We start from the raw sequence: 6,000 nt of genomic DNA on the forward strand, positions 1-6,000 counted from the left end.
AGGGGATAGGATTCACACTGTACATGATACAGTACATACACACAAACAAGAAGTCTGCTTGTTTCTCAGTGTGTGCTGCTGACGCATAAATAGCACATGATGTTGATATGTGGAGATAGTCACTGCAACGTGTGTTGCCAAGGATACCAGGAGACGCTCTTCAGATTTTGATCCAGTACCAACTGTTAATGCTTTTTTTTCTTCTTTAATTGTGTCACAGCCGTCGTAGGGAGGAGACCAAGGCGGAGCGTTATAAGCGTACATTCTTCTTTATTGAAAGAATGAACAAAGAACAAAATAACAAACAGAACCGTGAAGCTGATATGGCTAGTGCAGACAGGCAACTAAACATAGAATAAGAACCCACAAGACCAAAAGGGAAAATGGCAACCTAAATATGATCCCCAATCAGAGACAACGATAAACAGCTGCCTCTGATTGGGAACCAATTCAGGCCACCATAGACAAACATATGCCTAGACTTACCAACACCCCTAGACATACAAAAACCCTAGACAATACAAAACAAGCATACCCACCCTCGTCACACCCTGACCTAACCAAAATAATAAAGAAAACATAGATAACTAAGGTCAGGGCGTGACAAATTGGTTTAGACTGTATTTTCAACGTGTGTCTATCGCCCCTTTTACTGCAAATTGTAGCCCGTTTAGGTTAAATAATAGTTAGCGTTAACCCACAGGTGATGACACTGCCGAGGATAGCTTCACCTTTAAAAAACCCTAAACAATGAGCAATTATCTGGTTGGCTGCGTCTCCAAAGTCCCTCTCAGCATGTCTGCTGTTACTCTGACAGTTGACTAAATAGAACACACTCTTATCCAGTTGGTTTTGTCGTCCATAGCAGAGTTGGGCTTTATTTTGTTATCAATTCAGTCAATTAAAAGAGTGAATAGAAATTAAATTAATGACGTGAAAATTGGCCATAGCAGACACGCGCACACACACCTAGTCCTACAATTGTCTTGTGCAGTTAAATGTTTCAATTCAGTACAAATAAGATGTGTCGGTATCTCATACGGAGCGCTCAGTCCCACAGTTCTGTATACTAGCGCCGTTACCTCGGCTTGGTGTTTTGCTGAACCACGCTACTATCAAGATTGGAGCTGACAGCTGTAATTACCACAGTGAGGCATGCTAATGACTGCACGATGCTGAGCCAGTCTACCGTTCAACTCAATGAAATGACTTCATTAACTCCACAGCTGTCTGCCACTCAAAATGGCCTACTGTAGCTTGTTGACAAAAATAGCAAAATACTGTAGACTCCACTATAATTGAACAGTCTCCATAAGAACACTTCACGGTTTAATTTGTGAATGGGAATGAAACTGCACGCCATCTAGTTTTGCAGATACACACACACACACACACACACACACACACACACACACACACACACACACACACACACACACACACACACACACACACACACACACACACACACACACACACACACACACACACACACACACACACACACACACACCACTTAAAAACCCACCATCTGAATTCTTCTGATGTGCGGCCCTGAGAGCTGAGTGTGAACTGTAATGAGAGCAAGGTTAGAGATACAACTCCACAGGGACAGCACAGACAGCAGAGACACTAACTCTGTAGATACAAGTTCCCTCGAGCCCATAACTCCTCTCTGATCATCCAGGCCGTCTCTGAGCGAGACGAGAAGTCAGGGATTGCCCTAGGGAACTATTTGAAAGTAGTGTTACATAGCATAGCGCAGGATGAATAATGCATTGGAGATAAGAGGCTACTTGGTGCTATGATATGGATATAGGTTATTGTGTGATGCTACGGTTTATGGGTCTGCACATTTAAGCATCCGTCATGCCCATTGTGTGTGTAAAAGGTTCAGTGACTTCTGACACTGATAAAGCTTTGTTCCAGTTGATACTAAGGGGATCAGAGTCTAAGTGGTATGAGGTGGTTTGGTTGATGTGGTTTCATGCTTTCAGTTCAGTTTATTTGACTTTGCTAAAACAAAGAAACAGAGCTTTTAATTGCTTACTTTACACAAAGGCATTCTTTACATTACTGCTATTAAAGGTCCTCAATGATCTCACCATTGCACTTGATTCTAAGAAATGCTATTTTTATTGACTTGGCCAAAGCTTTTGATACGAAAGACCATTCCATTCTTATGGGCCGGCTAAGGAATATTGGTGTCTCTGAGGGGTCTGGTCTGGTTTGCTAACTACCTCTCTCAAAGAGTGCCTGTCACCAAGGCTGTACCCCAAGGCTCGATCCTAGGCCCCACGCTCTTTTCAATTTACATCAACAACATAGCTCGGGCAGTAGGAAGCTCTCTCATCCATTTGTATGCAGATGATACAGTCTTATACTCAGCTGGCCCCGCCCTGGATTTTGTGTTAAATGCTCTACAACAAAGCTTTCTTCTTGTCCAACAAGCTTTCTCTACCTTTAACCTTGTTCTGAACACCTCCAAAACAAAGGTCATGTGGTTTGGTAAGAAGAATGCCCCTCTCCCCACATGTGTTATTACTACCTCTGAGGGTTTAGAGCTTGAGGTAGTCACCTAATACAAGTACTTGGGAGTATGGCTAGACGGTACACTGTCCTTCTCTGGACTTGGTTTCCTCTATCGTAATCACTCCTCTGGACTTGGTTTCCTCTATCGTAATCACTCCTCTTTCACTGTCCTTCTCTCAGTACATATCAAAGCTGCAGGCTAAAGTTAAATCTAGACTTGGTTTCCTCTATCGTAATCGCTCCTCTTTCACCCCAGCTGCCAAACTAACCCTGATTCAGATGACCATCCTACCCATGCTAGATTACGGAGATATAATTTATAGATAGGCAGGCGAGGGTGCTCTCGAGGGGCTAGATGTTCTTTACCATTCGGCCATCAGATTTGCCACCAATGCTCCTTATAGGACACATCACTGCACTCTATAATCCTCTGTAAACTGGTCATCTCTGTATACCCGTCGCAAGATTTATTAAACCCTGTTAGGCTTCACTCCCCCTATATCTACTGCAGCCCTCATCCTCCACATACAACACCCGTTCCGCCAGTCACATTCTGTTAAAGGTCCCCAAAGCACACATATCCCTGGGTCGCTCACCTTTTCAGTTCGCTGCAGCTAGCGACTGGAACGAGCTGCAGCTAGCGACTGGAACGAGCTGCAACAAACACTCAAACTGGACAGTTTTATCTCAATCTCTTCATTCAAAGACTCAATCATGGACACTCTTACTGACAGTTGTGGCTGCTTTGTGTGATGTATTGTTGTCTCTACCTTCTTGCCCTTTGTGCTGTTGTCTGTGCCCAATAATGTTTGTACCCTGCTTTGTGCCGCTACCATGTGTTGCTTCTGCCATGTTGTGTTGCTACCATGTTGTCATGTTGTGTTGCTACCATGCTGTGTTGTCATGTGTTGCTGCCATGCTATGTTGTTGTCTTAGGTCTCACTTTATGTTGTGTGTTTTGTGTGTTTTGTCCTATATTTTTATTTTATTTATTTTTAATTCTAATCCCAGGCCCTGTCCCCGCAGGAGGCCTTTTGATAGGCTGTCATTGTAAATAAGAAGTTGTTCTTAACTGACTTGCCTAGTTAAATAAAGGTTAAATAAATACAAATAAAATATTCACTTGCGTTACTTCCTGTCCCACACTCTCTCCCTCTGCCCTTTATTCGTTTCAAATCTCTCTCAATTTATTCTTCCATCTTTGGTTCCGCCATTTCCCATATAACTTTTCTTTCTCTCTATACTTATCCCACAACTAGCCCTAAGTCACATTCCTCTTTCTTTTTCATCTCTCAAGCCCCCTTTCCCCACCTTTTTCTGCTAGAAAGCCTTTGGCTTTAACGTATAAATTCAGCATCACTGGGATATCGTTTTCTTTTCCCTTCTCTTCAGTCCCCCTCTATCTCAATACTCTGCTAGTCAGCAGGATCTATAATGCACCATGCTGCTTCTAGTGTGAAATTAGCTGTGTGAAAACACTCTAATGCGCACACAGACACACACACACACACATGCTCTTTATCGCTCTCTCGTACACACACAGACACACACACACACATGCTCTTTATCTCTCTCTCGTACACACACATACACACACACACACCCAACGTGTATATATCCAAGTGATCGTTACTCACTGATGTATTTATATTTCTTGTATTATTAAGTGTTATTGTGTTATTACTTTTCTATTATTTCTCAATTTTCTTTCTCTCTGCATTGTTGGAAAAGGACCTGTATGTAAGCATTTCACTGTTGTTTACGGAGCATGTGACAAATAAAATGTGATTTGATTTGACACACATATTTAGGAAGCATTACAATGACATTGGCTAATAAATACTTTATGACATATTCATATTCTATCAGGGTATGCACACAATTATCTTCAATCATATATGCTGTCTTCTCCTAGCTGATAATTGTTTTTGTACTGCCAAGAGAGGACTGGCTCCTCCTATGCTTAGTGAGCAATTTCACCAATCTGACCTGTCTATTCTAAGCGTCTTAGCTAAAACCCAATGGTTAAAGTGCATGCTTTGTTTTATGGAGTCAAATCACATTTTCAAAGTACTTGGCTATACTTATTTAAAAATATTCAAAATTGCCATTTCTAATATTTGCATCTCTACTAGGCTTATATATCACAATATGGCATTGACCTGTTATGTGAGAGCAAGTGTCATACTATGGATTATGGATTTGTTGTATAAGCCTCCAGTCTGAACTCTCATTCACCCGTCCCTTGTTATTGGGCGGCCCTGTGCTCTCTCAGGTGATAAGCTGTTTAATGACTGTCTAATTACAGTAAGGTAGCGGAAAGGTCAGGCGATTAACAACAGCTGTCACGGCCGATGAAAGAAGTGGACCAAAGCGCAGCGTTGTGAGCGTACATTTTCCTTTTTATTTAAAATTCCGCCAACAAAACAACAAACGAAAGAAACAACCGTGAAGCTTACAGGGCATTAGTGCCACAAACAAAGTTAACTACCCACACTGAAAGGAGAGAAAAAGAGCTACCTAAGTATGATTCCTAATCAGAGACAACTATAGACAGCTGTCCCTGATTGAGAATCATACCCAGCCAAAACATAGAATTAAAGAAACATAGAAAACAAAACATAGAATGCCCACCCCAAATCACACCCTGACCAAACCAACTAGAGACATAAAAAGGCTCTAAGGTCAGGGCGTGACAACAGCCTCGTTAGGTCATCTTGACATCCTGCTACTGTCATCCCCCCAGATATTACTGTCACAGGATGCATCCCAAGTGGCACCCTGTTCCAATGTAGCATAGTGCACTATAAAGGCCATAAGGTGCCATTTGGGATGCAGACACACTAACAGGAAGACAGGAAGATAGTCAGTGCCCCTGGCTGCAGACTGGCTGGCCTTTCCGAGGGGCCTTTCTGAGGGGCCATGGTGGTGAGGGGACAGACTGACAGACACAGCCTTCACTCACTTTCTTATCCATAGTTGTGAAAGTCAACCCATACCTCTGGTGCTCCCTGCCTTTCTCCACTCTCTATCTCCTCTCTCTCTGTTTTCTCTTCTCTTCTTCTCTCTCTGTTTTCTCTTCTCTTCTCCCTCTGCATCTTATTGTCTCCCCCCTCCTCGACTATTCATTAATTCACTCTGACACAACCATAATGTCCTTCCCTCCTTCCCTCCACCACCCTAGACAGCAGATATGTTCTCCCCTCCTTCCTCCCATCTCTCTCTGTCCTCCTCTCCTCCATATCTGCGGTCAGGGGTGTACTCTGTCATGTTGAAGGGTCTTGGTTGAAATGTAATTAGCTTTACACATATTTCATAGCAATTCCTAATGAGAGTGGTAGGTTGATGTCATTAAATCACCAAGGATTGGACTAGAGAGTAGCCTAGTAGCCATCTCCTCCTCCTCCTCCACTGTGAGATATGGATACCCAGTCCCAGACTGGAAATAGACTGGGGTTAGGATCATTA

Source organism: Salvelinus alpinus, chromosome 22, assembly GCF_045679555.1.
Source record: "Salvelinus alpinus chromosome 22, SLU_Salpinus.1, whole genome shotgun sequence".
Classification (NCBI taxonomy): Eukaryota; Metazoa; Chordata; class Actinopteri; order Salmoniformes; family Salmonidae; genus Salvelinus; species Salvelinus alpinus.